Genomic DNA, 19,685 nt, shown 5'->3' with positions numbered 1-19,685 from the left:
CCGCGGGATCTCCATCAACTACAGCATCCAAGTCAGAACGGATCTGGGCGATTTTTAGTGATGTACGAAAGGGACCTATCTGGTCCCGCAGCTTGCTTCGCACTGGGGGGAGGCGCTTTGGTTCTCCCCCCAAAGTTCAGGCCGAGGGGGGAGGCGCCCCGCCTCGCCTGGCCGAAATTCAGGCCGGGGAGAAGCGCCCCGTCTCCCCGGCTGCGAAAGAAAAAGTGGGGGAAAAAAAAACCACGTGAAAGGCTACGTAATGATTAATGTAGCCTATCATGGCTAGATTTCCAAAGTTAGCCGTGATAGGCTACGTTAATCGTTACGTAGCCTATCACGGGTGACTTTTAAAAAAAAGGCGCGTATGCAATTGGTGGCGCCCATGGGTGCCGCCATTTGTGTTCCTTATTTGGTCCCGGTAGTTTACGTAAAGATTTACGTAGACCATGGCGAAAATAAGGGCGCCGCTATTTGCGTACGCGCTTTTTTTTTTCAAAGTCACCCGTGATAGGCTACGTAACGATTAACGTAGCCTATTACGGCTGACTTTGGAAATCTAGCCGTGATAGGCTACATTAATCGTTACGTAGCCTATCACTTTTTTTTTTTTTACTTTATTTTGTAATGGCGGCGGCAGCAGCCGGTTGGAAGACCAGCCGCTGCCCCCGCCCCCGATGAAACGCCGCCGAAACGCCTCCAGGACCCGCCTCCGGGAGGGACATTCGCAGGAGGTAAGTCCCATCCCTGGGGGGTGGCAGTGGCGGAGAATTTCACTGCCAATCTTGGGGGGCCGAATGCGTTGGCATTTGGCCTCCCCGAGGTTCAGGGAGAAATTCACAACCATCCCTAGCAATTTTATCAGCAAGGTGCTGGGCAAATTGTTCACAGCAGGCTGCTGAGTGGTCAGAATTTTCATCACATGGGCCAGGATGTAGAAGGCCCCCGGCCACTTGAAACAGCTCCACTGGCCAGCTCCCTGAAGATCAATGGTGGCAGAAAAGAAAGACTTCTTTGCTGCCCTCACTGCCACAGAGTAGGCTTTCAGATAAGCTCTAGCCCATGTTCAATCGGACTCGTTCCGAGTTTTTCGCCAACATCACTCTAGTCTCCGTCTCATTCACTTCATCGCGGCCAGTTCCCTAGAGAACCAGGGTGCTGGTGTGGCTCCATCCATGAGAGGGGACTCTCAGGAACGATTCTGTCCACCGCCCAGCCATTTCCCTATTCCAGAGATCAGCCAGGGCCTCGAAAGAATCGCCTGCTGAGGCAGCAGGAAAATCCCCAAGAGCCATCAGGAAATCATCCAGATCCATCAGCTGCCTGGGGAGGACCAGCTTAATTGGTCCCTCACCCCTGCAGAGGCACTGAGTTCCAGTGAGTCTAAACCCCACCAGGTAGTGATCTGTCCATGACAACGGAACAACAGAAAGTTCCTCCACACCCAGGTCATCGTCATCCTGCCCAGCATAGAAAACTAGGTTTTGAGTGTGAGCTGCTATATGAGTGGGGCCAGAAACCACTTGGGAGAGACCCATGGTCACCATGGAGGACATGAAGTCCTGAACCTCTCCCGACAGGGCAACCTCAGCATAGGGATGAACAAAAGTCACCTTTTTTGCGGATTGTGTTCGTGGTGTGTGGGGGGGAGGCACTCCGTCCCTCCCCCAGAAACTTTGACGGGGGGAAGGCGATCCGTTCCTCCCCCCTGGAATCCTGCCTGGCTGGCTCTGCTCCACAGCTGGCCAGGCCCGTCCGCAGCCAGAGTTCTGGCCGCGCACTGGTTGCCGCGGCTGCCATTTGCATTCAACCAGTCAGCCATGATAGGCTATGTAAGTATTTATGTAAATACTTACATAGCCTATCATGGCTGGGCAAAAAAAACAACAACAGCGTATGCAAATGGCGGCGGCTACAGTGGCCGCCATTTCCGTTCCTATTTTTCGCCATTTTAGTCTACGTAAATATTTATGTAGGCAATAAGGTTAAAAAAAAGGGGAACGCAAATAGCGTAGTGGGCACTATTTGGGCATGTAGTGGGCACTATAGCATGCCACTATAGGTTGGCATGCTCATCCAGGATCAAGTCCTGGATGGCTGCTGTCTTACCATTCACCAACCTGGCATTCACCAACAGTATTTTCAACCCAGGGGGACTGCTGCCAAGGCTATCCAGGTTATTTGTATTGGGGGACCACTTGGGGACAACCAGGACCCTGTTATGGCCCCCACTCCCCTGAACAAGCAACTGTCTCCCTCCACCATATCTCCCTCTGCCCTGTATAATTGTGATGGCTGCTCCCTGTGTCCCTTCATCTCCCCTTCTTTCTTTGAAGCACATCCCTCAAAAGATAGATGTGTAACCAATACACCCCCACCCCTCCATTGAAAAGGGGCAGGGCCCTCGCGTTTCCCCGAAGTGGCTCCCCCAAATGGATGAACCCCTTTGGTGTACCCTGCCCCTGCAGGAGCCTAGCTTTTATGTCCCCCAGCCCAGGAAGATGACACAACTGGGCTAGGAGGGGGTGGCAGTCCTGGGAGAAGCTGCTGAGTCAGGGTCTTAATCCTGTGAAGAGGCAGAACTCGCAGAGATGTGGTGGATCAGGAGTCCCAGAGGCAGAGGCAGAGGTAGCAGCAAGCAGCAGATTCCCTCTCCTTCCACCTTGCAGTTGTTCTTGGTTGGGGTCTTCCTCTCTCTTCCAAGGAAAGCAGTGGCCATTGCCCATCCCTAGTCTTAGCTTGCATAGGATATTTCTTTCTATATTACAGCTCTGATGTTACAAAGTAGAACTCATATCTCTTTCCTTAAACATATCAGAAAACCTTATAATCTTAGGAATTTGCCAAGTTTGAGCACCAAAAAAGAAGATGCAAGTCTGAAGGGATTCTGACGCTAATACAGGGGCATTGAGCCTCTTTCACTCTGAGGGCTAAATTCAGTTTTGGAGAAGCACTTGGGGTTTGCCTTTCAGTGGTGGGTGGAGCTGAAGGAAAAATAGGGTGGGCCAAAAGCAAAGTGGGCCAGGCTGCAATAACAAAATGTCATCATATTGTAGCTTAAAGCTCTTACTGCCCAACAGAGCTTTTGGGGAGGCTTTAGGACATGTTAGAATGGGGGAGGAGGTGGGAAACATGGAAACGCCAGGAAAACCATGCAACAGTTGGCAGTTAGGGGAAAGGGAGGGTACCCAGGGGAACAGGGCATGGCTGTCTCATGAACTCTGAGGGCCCATGGTTCTGTATCCCTGCACCTTTTGGATTACAGAGTGAGGTTTCAGTAGAAACTGCAAAAATGGAATGGTTTTGAAACTGATATTAATGAAAGAGAAAATGACTATGTAACTTTGTGTTTGGCCTTAGCTAACATGTGTCTTTGGGGAGATTCAGGACAGATAAAAGGAAGGACTTCTTCACACAGCACATTCTTCATAGAGCATATAGTTAAAGCATGGAACTCACTACCACAGGATGTAGTGATGGCCATCAGTTTGGATGGCTTTAAAGGGGGTTTGGACAAATTTCTGGAGGAAAAGGCTACCAATGGCTACTAGTCTTGATGGCTATGTGCTACCTCCAGTACCAGAGGCAGTGAGCCTATGTACATGGTACACCAGTTGCTGGGGAGCATGGGTGGGAGGCATTTCTTTGAATGTCTTCAGGTGGAATGAAGCCTTTCTGCACCATCCTTCTTTTCAAAAGATGAATAGAGAAGCTTCCAGAGCTCATCACAAGGTTCTTATATTTACATGGCAATAAAATAATTAACAAATTTCTACCTGTGATATGGGGATCAGTTGATAAGCAACTCATAGTTTTTCAGTGTTAGAATTCATTCAAGCTAAAGCTAAACAAATATTCATGGGTGACTTTTTGTTTTTGCAAGAAAGGGCTCCACTAGATAGTCTATTAATTTATATATGTATTTAATTTACTTCTAGGAGCCTTCCACTAGGAGATGGGATTATCCTATTTGACCAATGGCCCTTGTCAAGTTTTTGTGTGTAAAGGGGGCTTGAAAAAAGGTACTGGTGAAATGTAGGGTCCCAGTGTAATGCATAACCCAATGAGAACTATAATCCTATGTGTGAATGGCATAGCACTTCAGCTGAAAAAGAGGGCAATTAATTAATATTAATTGAGTTCTTCCAGTTGCAGAAAATGATGAGATTATATCGTAAACACAAATTAATATATAAGAAGTTGCCTGCAAGTGATCTATCAGAAGTGGGCTCTGTTGATTTAAGAACAAAGTAATGTTTGAAAAGCACAATTCTACTAGACTATGTATTCAGAATAAAGTCCCATTTTAGTAAATGGGACTTAGCCCAAGGTGGCCGAATACAAGAGAGGGCAGGGCTCCTGCACCTTTCATAGATGTGTAGAAGCTATATCTGCTGAAATTCCCTCTTCTGCACAACTGTTAAAGGTGCAGGAGCCTTGTGTCTTCTTTTTCACCTGGCCCCTCTACTCCTAAGTAAATGAGGAATGGACTGCAGTCTAACAGCACAACCCTTATTTATTTATTTATTTATTTATATCATTTCTATACCGCCCAACAGCAGAAGCTCTCTGGGCGGTTCACAAAAATTAAAACCAAAGAGCACAACAAGAAAATATATAATATATAAAACGTTAAGCCACAGTATAACAATACAACCAGAATTGCTGTCTGCTCCACTCCCTCCTGACCTGAAGAACATTTCATGGCAAGTCCAACTTCTGGTTTTCATTGATTCCCCCCCCCTCACCCACCCACTGATGTGCCTCTGTACCCCCTGAAAAGCTGTTCTCAGAAGTTGAAGGGTCCTCTGGAACAGCTGAGATATGGCACAGTGGACAATGGTGTAGGGATGTGGATCTGTGAAAAACATGTGCTTCATGTTGTGAAAGCAGAAGGAAGCAGAACCCTATCCATGCTTACTCATAACTTCAGAAGTAAGTCCCATTGAATTCTATAGGACTTACACCCAAATAAATGTACATAGAATTACACCATTAGTAAGTTTTTTTTTAAAAAAAATCTATACATCCAAAGCATGCTTTATGTTGGGTTCCAAAGAAGTTCATGTGCCATAGCTGCTTTTCCTCCACCTATTTATTTCATAATTTATTTCACTTTGAAATAAAGTTTAAAAAGTAATTTTAAAAAGAGCACACATAACAATCACTAAAGAAATAAACACACTGAATATTATTCTTATTATATCAAGGATATGCTTGTGGGACATCTAAACTAAAACCATGGAAGGAAAAACTCACTATATAATGAGACACTGGATATATAAGTTATAGAGCATATACAAGTGTGTGTGTGTGTGTGAGAGAGAGAGAGAGAGAGAGAGAGAGAGAATGTATGTGGTCAATTGGCCAATGACTATATATTGGCCAATGTATAGTCAGATGCATTGGTTCATACCCATCTTTTTGGCTCAACTTTGATGGGAATGTTCAATTCTGTGGGAGTTTTGGGTAGGGATGTTGTGGCGTCTGGTTAGGGCTTGAGGCCTGGTGATTTCTTTCTGGCTCAGCCTCCTGGATGCCAGTCTGCAGATCGTTGTGCTCTCCTCTCCCTTGCCAAGCTGCAAAATGGCAGCTTGGCCTTTGCATAAAGGGCAATTTTACACAAATGGTGGCTGTATAGTGGCCTATTTACATGAAATTACAGGGATTAGTGGTCTAAACTGACCATTTGCAATATATGGCGGCTCAGCAAGGGAGCGGGAGGCTGCTTGCCACTTGCCCATGGACTTCCTCGTGGCTTGCCACATGTGGCGAGTGGGATCAGGCAGCCAGTGGGGATCTGGTGCATGGCACATGAGGCAGGCTGGGTGAGTTTGTCTATCCCTAGTTTGGGGAAATGGTTGCTGATTACAGACAGGCATTTCTCCACTGGTAACCCCTAAACCTTTGCTTCTTCATCACATCTTCCTTTTAACAACAGCTCCAAAGTTATTGCCACAGACAGCCATGAAGAAGAATCTGTTGTTACTTCCATCCATTTACCTAAAGGGATTCCGGAAGCAATTCATGCTTCCATTAGAGGAGAGATGAAGACCTCGTTCACATGATCTCAGGGTTTTTAATAAGTCATGGTGGCTTGTTAAACACCTGCGCATGCCAGGGCAATTCAATATCATAATGGCTGATACCAATAAGCATGGCTTGTGTGTCATGTGAACCTGGCCAGGGTGGCTTGTTGCCATGGGTAACAAACCACCCAGAGCCCTACAACATGCCATGGATCTGGGGTGGCTTGTTACCCACAGCAACAAGCTACCTTGGCTGGGTTTGCATGACACAACAAGCTGTGCTGCTCAGAATAATTATGCTCATCCCCCCTGGCATGTGAACTGGCACATGTGGTAGGGGAAATAAGCCACTGTGGCTTATTTACCCAGCTGCAATTGTGAGAATCAGGCCTTTTATGATGGCCAGAGTCATGCAAGTGATACCTGCTGAAATTTCCTCTTCTGCACAACTGTTAAAGGTGCAGGAGTCCTGTCTTCTTTTTCACCTCGCCACCTTATCAAAAGAAAAGAAATGTTCACAGAAGTGCTAATATGGCTGTTTGCCAATCTCAATTCTCTCCTGACTATCCACTTGCCTTTTCAGTTTCAATGTTAGTACCACGTCCACAAGTGGGGGAAAAAAGCACTTGTTCCAACTTTTTCCAAGGAAGGCTAGACACTGGGGACTAAACAAGGGATGCATAACATTACCATTTGCTTGTAACATAGTTACTGTAGTTACAATAGTGAGGAGAAAGTACTACCTTTCAAAGGCAAAAAATCAAATGAAATCCACAGTATTTATTTTATTAGGGCCAACCAAAATTCAACAAAAGATTGTGAAATCCTATGCATATTAAGACAGAAAGAAGTCCCAACTGCCAGCATTTCCTCAGCCAGCATGGCTGGCTGGGGCATGCTGGTAGTTGCAGGACGTTTTTCTATTTGAACATGCATATGTTTGCACCCTTGGTCACTGGTAGGTCCTGCAGGAATCAGATTAATTCAAATGCAATCACAAAGTCCTGTAACAAGTTAGAACAAACCAAAGGACAAAGCTGATTCAGTGTAGAACTCAAAGTGCACAACCTATTGGTTTCTCAGCCTTTTCCTACTATGCCAAAACTACACATGGCAGATCTGTGTCTTCATATGCAGGTCTGTCCCAACCACAGCTAAAGCGGACTGTACAATTTAAAGAATCAAAAAGGGTTGCTGAAGTTCTCCCTCCACAGTCACTTTTCCAGGGGCTTTTCTCTCATTTGGCTCTAGAGCTAGAAGAGAGTCTAAATGGGAAAAAGAAAAGAATTTAAGAGATAGATTGTGGAGGTAAGAGGGTGGGGGAAAGTTCAGTCCCACTGCCGGAGCACTCATTTGGTATTTTAAATTGCACCCTTCGTTTCATTTTAGAGTTCTGACTGGGGCAGACAAGGCCTTCAAGACATGGGACTATCAGGTCATATGCAGTTTCAACCTTAGTCAAGTCAGCTCACCAGAATCCATGACCCAGATAGCTGACTAACCACAAATGTGTTGTAGTTGGAATTGTCCTGTACATTTTATATTTGAGGCTTTGGATTTTTGCCATCCAGACCATGACAGTCAGGGTTTGTTTTTGTTTTTTTAAGGTTTCATCAGAATGCTCGTGCCATTGAAACAACATGAAACTGAATTTCACATTTTGGGTGCAAGTTATTTTAAGAAACGAAAAAAATAATACCGTACCACTTCAAACCTGCCTTTTGTACCTTCCTGCAACTGTTTTTACATTGCCATTATATGCCACACTAAATTACTCCATTTATAAAAAAGCAATTCTGTGTTTATGCCCCAGCTGTTCTAATTTGCAACAATTATAGCTAAATAAATACCTAAAGCTGGAACAAATTTGTGAAAAGCACTCAAGTAAATTCCAACTCAAATGTGCTTGCAAAAGGTTTTAAGTTAAATTCACCTAATTTGAATACTAATAGCATTCCTAATGCTTTTGATTTCACTGGCTGTAGGACGTTTTAGGAAAAGGGATACAAAGGGTTGTATCCAATTCTGTCTGTCTGCCACTGGAACAGAAACTGCTGATGGAATGGTTTCCCCTCCCCGTTGTGCCCTCCAATTCTGCTCCAGTGGGTTGAATGAACCTCCAGAGCAATTTGGGAGCTCAAGGAGGGGCTGTAGGGGGAGGATAGCAAAGGGAAGTCCTGTATCATGAATGGAAGTCCACTCATGTGACATTGGACTTAATCCAACATGTTTTAAGTATGTCATTTCATTGCTTTTCCCTTCAAAATATATGAATAAATGTAAGATTCAGAATTTTCTCATGTTTAGGGATGTTGCAGTAGTCTGGTTGGGGCTCGAGCTCAGTGATTTCTCACTGGTTTAGCCCCCTGGATTGCAGTCCACAAATCCCTGTGCTTGCCTGACTTGGGACAAGCTGAGTCAGGCAAGCACTGGGATCCCTGCCTGTCCTCAAGCTGCCTTTTTTTTTTTTTTGCATAAAAATGGCGACAGCATTTTTGGCAAATCACCATTTGCATAAATGATGGCCATAAATAGCCCCATTAATGCAAAGTTACAGGTGTAAATGGTCTAATTGGATCATTTATGCCAGCAATTTTACCTAAATTGAGTTATTTCACACAAATGGCAATTTCAATTTATGCAAAAAGGCAGCTCGTGGTATGGGGGCATGCCGCGCTCTGTTTGCCGGGTGCCTGAGGACCGCTTGGTGGCTCACGCTGTGTCCCCAAAAGGGTTGGGCAGCAGGTGGGTGTCTGGTCAGTGGTGGGCAAGGTGAACTCTGGTGAGTTCATACATCCCTACTCACATTGGCCTCAAAATCAAATTTTAAAATCAAGATTTTGAGGTTTACATTTTTTAAATTTCAAAATCCTTTGAGGTTTTTTTCATCTCACCTATATATTTTGTAGTTAGTCTTATCCTGTGTTTACCAACCTTCTATCTTCTTTTTCACCAGAATAAAAAAAATCCATTAAGGAAGTAAAGACAGAATTGCTACACAGTACCTTTCATTATTAATGCACTGCTAGGAGCCCTCTCTCTGGAAGCACCCCCAAAATATCTTCAAAACAACTTCTACAACACACATATCCATCGTACCAATCACCCTGACAGATTAGTCCAAAGGCACCTCTCCTATGATGAACCAGGTGACATCATAATGTTAACAAATGCCTGGCTTTAATACAGCTCTGTGCAGCTCATAATGTTTGAATGTATTATGAATAGAGCATCATTTCCCCACTTGACAATTGTTTTAAAAAAATGGTCTGGATATTTCTGAATCTTCACTCTAGGGAAAAGAGTTCTGGCATGCTGCTTTCATACCAGGTGAAGGTTTAATGATACTAAAATGGCAACATTTTCAAGAACAGCAGTAGCATACATACAGACTAAGATCTGCAATCATTTTGTAAACTTGCATTACATCTCACTTAGACCAATGTAAAATTCTTTTCAAAATAACATTTAAAAGGATGTGTCAACAATTCTGTCCTTTGCTATTTTGTTGTGATTTTTGAATTCATTCATTCTACTGGTTAGAGAGCAATGGAAAAGATTCCACAATTTATAGTAATTTCATATCCCAGAATTTGTGACAGCCTTATAGGTAATCTGCCTTTTGGATAAAATAAATTGTTGTTAAATGGTTTTGGGCCAGCAGATTATTTTTAAATCACGTTTACCAAGAACATGTCACATTTTTTTGGAGTGGTATGAAAGATGTATGTAATAATAATCTCACATACTTGAGCAATTATTGTTGCATTCAGATTTATGAGACAAAGCTATTTATTTTAAATTGCATGACATTTCACCTTTTACACTTTTATGCATTTGTGAAAATAATGTAATTACCAAATTGCACAGAAATACTACACTTTCTGGGGAAAAAAATGAACTGCTTGTAAATCTGTGGAAGAAAACAAAATATGGAAAATTTCAGACACTAAGCACCAGTTCCAGCCACATTTTGTATCTGTCTCATCCCATTTAAAGCATACTCTTCAACATTCACAGGTGAAAAATAGGGACACTCTTGTGACATTAGCACAGGGTGGCAAAGTCTGACCTCTGGGCCACAAGTGGCCTCAAACGCACTGTCTAGCAGAACTCCACTTAGGGATGTAAGGATTTTGTAAAATCCATTCTATCGTGTTTCATGGATTGTCAGGTGCCTTGCGTTCTGTCGTCTGTTCATTGGAAGAATTGGACTTTTTCCAATCTCCCGAATTTGCACAAATTCCCATTTGTGCACATTCACACTCTGAAAAATTTGCAAATCTCCCCCCCATGTGCATTTTCATGCTTTAGCCTTTGGAGAATGCACATTTTTGGCTGGTGGTCTTTTTAGTTTATGCATTTTGTATGACTAAATATGTGTAACATTTCAGAAAGTTAAAAAATCCACAAGTCCATGGAATCTGTTCAGTTTGGGAAAAGGCAGTCTGCTGCAGAATCCATGGGATGGCTTCATAAAAATCCAAAATCATTTGATTCTATTGCAGATTTCTCTGACATTCCTACCTCCGGTACCTGCTGCTGCCAAAAAACAATGGTGGCACTAAAAAAGAAGGAAAAACTTCTCTAGGAACAGGCTCTGTGGTTTGTGCCATAGCAGTCTCATTCTCAGAGTGTCTTGGAACGTCCTAGGAAGAAGTCTTCAGAGGTTCCTGCCTGCTTCCTAGGATGCTCTAGGAAAGGTACTTCTACAGTAGGGATGTATGAAACTCACTTACCTTTTCGCAGATTGATTTGTGGGGGGGGAGGTGCTCCATCCCTCCCCCTGGAATCCTCAATGGGGGGGAGGTGATCTGGTCCTCCCCCCCCCCGAAATCCTGCCCAGCCGGCTCCGCTCTGCAGCCAGCCAGGCCTGTCCTCAGCTGGATTTCCGTAGGCTAGAATGGTGAAAAATAGGGAACACAAATGGCGGCCACCGTAGCCGCTGCCATTTGCGTATGCCGTTTTGTTTTGTTTTTTAATTGGCTTGCTGTGATAGGCGGAATTCCGTGGCGGAATTCTCCGCCATCCCTACTTCTGCAGCAGGAACCATAAAGCCCATTTCTAGAATTCCTGACTAAAAGATCCCAGAAAACAGTCACTTCAAGCAGTGATTGGTAAAGCAGCAATTTGGTCAGGGTGGCTGGGGTGGAGAACAGGCTGCAGCCTCTTCCCTCCCTAGAACCTCCCCCAGCAACTCTGGTATGTGTGACTGTGGGAAATGGAGAGGTGAGTGTGTGAGAGAGTGAGTAGTGTGTGAGTTGTATGTGAATGTGTGTGCATGTATGTGCTAGGACGAGTGTCTAGCTGCATAATTCCATGCCCTGATGGACACTGGTGGGCCAACACATCCTAGATGCACATGTACTGCTGCTAGAAAGCAAGAACTAAAAGTGCCTGCATGCATATTGTTCCACTTGACAAAAGCAATGAGACAAACCAAACGTCACACAGCAAGTCAAATACATCCAATATGCAACCTCTTGGGATAGTCATTTGGAAGGATCAAGAATTCCTGGCAAACTACAAGCCCCAGGTACAAGCCCCAGCTACGGATGGATGGAGCAGTCTAAATTTGGTTTGTGCCAGTTCTGAGTGTACATTCTTTAAGTCCGCTACATCACATTTTTACAGTAATGTGAGGACTTTTTTAAAAAACAAACAATCCACATATTTCTTTAAAAGATATTACTTACACTTTGATGAGATGGTGCAAAGGCTGCCATTTATTTATTATTTATTTATTATTAAATTTATTAATCACCCATCTGGCTGGTCACCCAGCCACTCTGGACGATGTACAGCATACAATAAAACAGTTTAAAACAATAAAATTCTACAGTAAAAACATTTTCTAAAATACCCTAACCCACCCCAAATGCCTGCCTGAACAACCACATTTTTAATGCATGATGGAAGCTCATTAAAGAGGGGGCATGGCGGAGTTCCCTAGGGAGGGAGTTCCACAGAGTGGGGGCCACCACAGAAAAGGCCCTCTCCCTCCTCCCCACCAGTCTAGCTGTCCTGGCTGATGGGACAGAGAGAAGGCCATCAGAGGCTGATTTTAAATGCATTTTAAACGCTTTTTAAAAACAGATCTTAGCCACTTGGAGAAGCTATAAGCCTGCTGCCTGCTGTGCATGGGGCTGCAATGAAATGAGGCTGCAAATACTCCTGAGAAAACAGCACATGATGGTGTGTTGTTGCTCCCAGGGACATTGTACATTTAACAAGATGGCTGCTGCATGGGTCTATTTATTTGTTGTGTGGATTCCAGAAAGGACCATGTTCCAATCCACACCCAAATCTGGGTGGTGTGGATTAGGTAAGTCCACTCTGGAATTCCTCAAGTACAACTATCCCCAGTTCTCTTTGTTCTATGAATGTCCTGTTGTGAAGGCACTGGGTAGGAGGGGCTAAACAAGGCCTGGAAAGGACCCTTCTTGACTGACTATATTGCTTATGGAAGTCCTTATGTCTTTGCTGTAGGCTCTGCACATTTGGCAGAGCAATGTGGTGGAAGTCAAGCTCTCTTACACCAACCATATTGTTCCTGGGTAAAGAAAAATGATTTCTTATACTCCTGCTGTATCTAGGGATGTTGGATAAATCTGCAACAGAATCAAATGTGTTTGGTTTTCCATGAATCTGACCTATGGATTCCACAGCAGACCATCTTTTCCCAAGTCACAGAGATTCCATGGACTTGCGGACTGGGTTTTGTTTTGTTTTTATTTTTCAGAAATTTAGTCATAGAAAAAGGTGTAAAAAAAAAAAAAAAAAAGCTGAAAATGTGCCTTTTGGCCATAGGCTAAAGCATGAAAATGCACATTTGGGGGAATCTGCATTTTCACAAAATTTTCACAAAGTTGCGAATTTGTGGAAATTCAAGGAATGGGAAAAAATCTGATTCCACTGATGAGTGGAGGATAGAACAAAGGGCACCTGACAATCTGAGAAACACAGACAGAATGGATTTCAGAAAATCCATACATCCATCGCTTTATCTAGATTGTTGAAAGTAAGGTGTTCTTTCTGTTTTTTGTTTTTTAATGGAATTGGTTCTAGTGTGAACATACTGTTAGGTAATTTAATGTAAAATGCAAATTAGGAACTCAGATTCTTACTTCCCTTATTCTTATCAGATTCTTAATGCTGGAACAGCCCAATCAAATTATAATTAACCTTTCAGAGTAAAAATTGAGCTATTAGGACCCAGGTCTCATGTCTTGCTGAACTTCCCATAGCAAAAAAATTCTTCTCACATTGTTTTTTTCTCAAAATCGTGCAGAAGTCTCTTTTTGAATAACCAAACCAAACTGGGAGTCTGTTTTAATTAGGGATGTCAGAGGATTCCACCACGGATCTCAGTGAGGCCGAATGCCAGTGCATTCAGCCCCCCAAAATCTGTGGCGGAACTAAGACTCCCCACCCCCACCACCCCGCAAAAGGCACGCAAAATGGAACACTTACCTGGTGCCGTTCATGCTGCTTTGCGAATGGCGGCTGCATCTGTGGCCGCCATTTGCTTCCCCATTTTTGCCGTGATAGGTAAGTATCGTGATAGGTAAGTATTTACCTAGCCTATCACAGCTAACTCAGGGATGCCATTTGCATCCCTGCAGGGGCCGTGATAGGCTATGTAAATATTTATGTAGCCTATCACGGCAAAAAAAGGGAACGCAAATGGTGGCCGCTGTAGCCGCCGCCATTTGCGCCCCTGTTTTTTTGCCATGATAGGCTACATAAATATTTACATAGCCTATCATGGCAAAAGACAGGAGTGCAAATGGTGGATGCTATGCCATTTGTGCCCCTGTTTTTTTGCCATGATAGGCTATGCAAATATTTATGTAGCCTATCACAGCAAAAAAGCAGGAACGCAAATGGCGGCCACTGTAGCCACTGCCATTTGCATCCGCAGGCTCTGCATGCCTGCAAATGCACCCAGCCAGCGGCTCTACGGAGTTGCTGTGGAGCGGAGCCAGCTGGGTTAGGATTTCGGGGGGAGGTGCGGAGCACCTGTCCCCCCACGAATCACCCCCTTTGAAAAGGACTTTTGCACATCCCTAGTTTTAATTCTAGAAAACTGAGTGAAAAACAAAGCTAGAGGCTTTTCTCTCTCCTTAGTGTACACAATTTCCAGCCTTTATAACAGATTAATTAGTGGCTGTTGCCAAAGAGGTGTTGAAGATGAATCATTATTATCAAGACATTTTGAGCAATAGGATACAATCTCTCCTAGAATATGAGTGGTTCCCTGCCCCCCCACCCCTGTCTTTTAGGGGCAAACTAGACACTGTCTTGATATGTAGAAAGCAGCTATGTATCCTGTTTTACATTAACTGAATACAGGTGCCCGGAGTTATAGAAAACAGCACGCGGGATGGCTGGTGTTATCTCCTAAGTGTTATAGCCGTGCCTAGGTCAGGGGAGAGGGATTAACTCTGATCATGCTGGTGAAGGAAGAGGTAAGTCTCCTTTCCCATTGCACAGTGCTTCCTGTAAGGATTGCTCCCCTTGCACACCTGTAATTAGGCAATAAAATGTTATACATAACTGCATGCTACAACTGTGCCCCAAGACTAGTGCTAATGATGTTGCGTTAGTGTAAACCATCACTTGTGCAATGTAAGTAGTGCTTGCTAGGGCCATATGAAAAGTGGCAATTTGCAATTTGATGGTGCTGCACTAGAGCACAGTTCTATACTACCCCAAGAATATGTATCGTTTGTCTCTTATTTTGCACCTACATAAATCAAATAGATTCTATTATCCATTCTGTTCTACACCTTATTTGGGGGGGGGGGGGCAGAAGTATTACTCATATGCACAATGTAATACGTCCGTAAGTGCATGTCCTGTGAATCTGATGCTAATGTCAGTTTCCTGCTGAGTATACCTGGACCACATGCTCCACCTTTTAAATATTATGATATACACATTACAATACCAAAGTTTTTCCTTACATAATTATGCATAGGTTTGCAAACTAATGCTTGATCTTTATTATGCATACCTATACCGAATCAAGAAGTATAATGGGGTTAGGAAAATGTACCTGCCCTAAGACAGGATATCTTAATGCATGGCAAGCCACTGCTTATCCCTGTCTTCTTGAAAATCTCCAATGAAGGACATTTGTCACTCTCCTTATTGAGCTTAGGGATCTATGAATCCCCTTACCTTGAGTCCGCGGGGGGGGGTCCATAGGGGAGGAGGCGATCCGTTCCTCCCCCCCAGAATCCTCGCTGGCTGACTCCACTCCACGGTGAGTCCGCAGAGCCGCCGGCCGGCTCCGTTCCGCAAGTGATATGGCCGCCATTGCTGCGCCGTATCGCTGCTGAGCAGAAACAGGAAGTGATCCGGATGCAAATGGCATCTGCTATACCATTTGCGTCCCTGTTTCTTGCGATAGGCTATGTAAATATCTACAAAAATACGGACGCAGAGCTTATCGCGAACAAAAACTGGGACGCAAACGGCGTAGCAGATGCCATTTGCATCTGGATCACTTCCTGTTTCTGCTCAGCATTAGGGATGTACGAAAGTCGCTCACCTTTTCGAAGGGTGACATTCATGGTGGGGGGGAGGCGCTCCTTCCCTCCCCCCGAAATTCTGGCTGGGCGGGGAGGCACTCCATCCCTCCCCCCTGAAATTCTGGCCGGCCAGCTCCGCTCCGCAGGGATTCTGCAGAGCTGCCGGCCGGCTCTGCCAGCAGCCGGACATCCGGCCACTGGCTAGCAGAGACGAAAATGGTGGCGGCCATAGCCACTGCCATTTGCATCCCTGCAGTCAGCCGTGATAGGCTACGTAAATGTTTACGTAGCCTATCACAGCTGATTTAAAAGAAACACACACACGCGCGTACGCAAATGGCATTTACATTTACGTAGCCTATCACGTTTTTGTTTTTAACTGGAAATGGTGGTGGTGGCAGCCAGTCAGAAGACCGGCTGCCACAGCTGCCGCCGCGGCTGAACTGCTGCCTAACGACTGCCAGAGCCGCTGCTGCCAGGAAGATCCACCCAAGGTAAGTTCCGTCCCGGGGGGTGGCGGGGGGGTGGCAGACCATTCCGCCACCGATTTCGGGGGGCCGAATGTGCTGGCATTCGTCCTCCCCGAGATTCATGGCGGAATTCTCTGACATCCCTAGCAGTGATATAGACAGCAATGGCGGCCGTAACGCTTGCGGAATGGAGCCACCGGCGAGGAGGATTCAGCTCCGCAATGGTCCGGCGAGAGGTGGGGGTGAGTGGAATCATTCCGCCATGGACTCCAGAAGCCGAATTCCAGGGAATTTGGCCTCATTGGAGTTGGTGGTGGAAATTTCGGACATCCCTAATTGAGCTCCTTCCATTGCTATGCTTCTCTTTTCTGCACAAGTTGTTTGTAAGAAGGTGAAAGACAGGTGGAAAGTGAATTGTTTCACTTCATTTTGTTTGTACTTTTCTGAAGTTCTCTCCCCCAACCAGCAGTCCCAGGAGGACAGAGAGCCAGTTCTTGATTAGGGATGGCATGGGAGCTCAGCTGAGTCCAGGAGTCCAACAGACTCCCCCCCACTCGTGCCTCCGGGCTGTGCCACTGAGCTGCTGCCCCACTTGTCCACACACACACACACACACACACACACACTTGCCAAGCTGCCTGCACTTACCCTGAATGGTTTGCGAGTGCCTATTGTGGGGGAAAATGGCGACTCCGGAATTCCTATAAGTTTAATATTGCACACATAGCGGCCATAAAGGCCCATCTATGCAATATTACAGGCATCAATGGGTCCAGGGTCATGCGGGTGGTGGCTGCGGCTGGGTGGGCACCTGGAGAACCCGGACAGGGGGGCATCCTTTCATCCCTATTCCTGATCCATGGATCCCTTGTTTTTAGGTCTATGGTACCTGACAGTTACTGTTTTAAAGAACGTGTGACATGAGACAATATAAAAGCCTAGTCTATGGTGACATATGGTGACCTTTTAACATTCTCAAGTGCCCATGCATATAGGAATGTTCCCTCAAATTGCCTTCGCCATATCAAAAGAGTTTTGTGATGAAGATGTCTCTCAAAGGCAATAAGCAGGGGGTAGATATAGGGATGCTGGAGAAATCTGCCACCGACTCAAATGAGGCTGGATTCCAAAGACTCCAACCTCCAGAGTCCTCAGTGGACCGGTTGCACTTACCTCTGGGTCTGGAAGAGTTCCTGTGGGGCAGTTCTGCAGCTTTCTAAAAAACACAATATGCTAATAGCGGGTTATTGCAGGAAAATTACAGCTGTAAATGGCATGTTGTACATCATTTGCAGCTGTAAAGCACTTTATTTTACCTTAATACAGCTGTAAAAAGCTGCAATTTAGGTAAAAGTAAGTGCCTTACAGCCACAAATTGGCATAAAATATGCCATTTACAGCTGTAATTTCCAACAAAAGGCCAATGGCAGCTGCCATTAGCATATTGCGTTTTTTTAAAAGCTGCAGAGTCGTTCCGCCAAGTCTAGCAGACATGGCAGGGCTCTAGAGGAATCCGGGGTCTCAAGAGGCCTGAATTCCCCAGCAGTGGACCGGACATTGCGGGATTCCTACATCCCTAGGAAGATATGTGCCAATATGAGAATAGTCAGCTTCTATTGTCCTATGCTGAAAGAGAGGTTGGCATGGTCAACTTTTTAGAACGTTCATTTATTTGTAACAGTTAAATTTGTAGCAAACGTTTTGGCTAAAAATTGTTATTCCAAGAATTTCTCTAAAAGTGAATGTGAGAGAAAGAGGGATAGTTCTTAGTCACTTCCTCGGGGCATAAAATAACACAAATGAGTTTTTCTACTGAAACTCTATGCCAAATGTTAAGATACCTGACTGTAGGGATGTACAAAAGTCACTTACCTTTTTGAAGGGTGACATTCGCGATGGGGGGGAGGCGCTCTGTCCCTCCCCCCGAAATTCTCTCCGGCTGGCTCCGCTCCATGGAGATTCCGCAGAGCCGCTGGCCGCTCCAGACATCCGGCCACTGGGAAGCCTGCAGGGGCGCAAATGGTGGCTGCTGTAGGCGCCGCCATTTGCGTCCCTGTATTTTGCCATGATAGGCTACGTAAATATTTACGTAGCCTATCACGGCAAAAAACCCAAACAAACAGCAAACACAAATGATGGTGGCTATGGCGGCCACCATTTGCGTTCCCTTTTTTTGCCATGTTAGGTTAGGTAAATATTTACGTAGCCTATTACGGCAACAACAACAAAAGGGAACACAAATGGCGGCCACTATGCCATTTGCGTTCCTTTTTTTAATAGCTTACATAAATATTTATGTAGGCTAAAATGGCAAAAAAAAGGGAACGCAAATGGCGGCCACCGTAGCCGCCGCCATTTGCATTCCCTTAGTTTTGCTGTGATAGGCTACATAAATACTTACGTAGCCTATCACAGCTTCCGCAGGGATGCAAATGGCATCCCTGCGTTAGCCATGATAGGCTACGTAAGTATTTACGTAGCCTATCATGGCTATATGGAAGACGCGAATGCCGGCTGCAGATGCGGCCGCCATTCGCAAGTCAGCGCAAAGTCAGCGGAGCAGGTAGGTGCTCTGTTCCAGGCACATTTCACAGGGTGGGGGGGGCAGGGGGGCTTCATTCTGCCATGGATTTCAGGGGGCCAAATGCACTGGCATTAGGCCTCACTGAGATCCGTGGCGGAATTCTCTGACATCCCTACCTGACTGACACTGTTATAGACATTCTGCTTTGTTATTTCCCTTATGAAGGACAGATGGCTTTTAAGAAAACACCAAATTGAGATTGAATGATCAGATCTTCATCATCATAAAGAACAAAGTCAGATGCTAGAAAGATGTCCTGAAATGCCTTTTCCCACATGTTGCATACCGAATCCTTATTTTCAACAGATTATTATTAGCCTTACTGGGGGCATGATACAAAGGGCTCCTGGAATGTGGAACTGGTTATATTGGAATTAAGACAAAGTGCTCTGAAATATTTTTTTTAAATTAAATTAGACAATGTGAGTCTGTGAGAGACATGAAACAAGAATGATCAAAGATAACTTTTGTTGTTTTAACTTTTCGGCATTTTGAAGAGTTAAAGGCTGTGGAAGATTTTATAGTAAATCTACATCATAGGAACCTACTCTACTGGAAGGCACCTTTTGAAATGTTTGACACATTAAAGATGTAATCCCACACAATGTATTTCATTTTGCTTTCTATTTGAATAATGGGTACTTACATTAGAGCTGTTTCACTTCAGTTTCACATATGAATGTACCTTATTGATGGCGGTATAAAGAAAGCTTTCTTGACTCCACTTAAAGACATTGTTTTGTTTGTGATCATTCAGATTTGTTGTTGTTATTATTGTAATGTATCATTCACACATGCAAATCATGACTCGACTGTATAGTTATCAAGCAACTTATGGAATGTGTGCAACAGCCTTTACTCTATGACTGGGCTGTACAACTTTAAGGATAACAGTAAAATGTAACACTGAATAATGCTTATTGCCTATGTGCTGTATTTGTGATTGCCAAGAGCTACTTCTGATGGTCTTACATGGTGAACAGGAAATATCCATGACTTGCACTTCCTGCTTTAGTTCATCATTGTAGTATCTGCATGGTTCCATGGGATTACATATATAAAATCC

The sequence above is a fragment of the Heloderma suspectum genome, chromosome 3 (genome assembly GCF_057233095.1).
Source record: "Heloderma suspectum isolate Gila_16-S chromosome 3, 16-S_ref, whole genome shotgun sequence".
NCBI lineage: Eukaryota > Metazoa > Chordata > Lepidosauria > Squamata > Helodermatidae > Heloderma > Heloderma suspectum.
Note: the sequence above shows the minus strand (reverse complement) of the source record.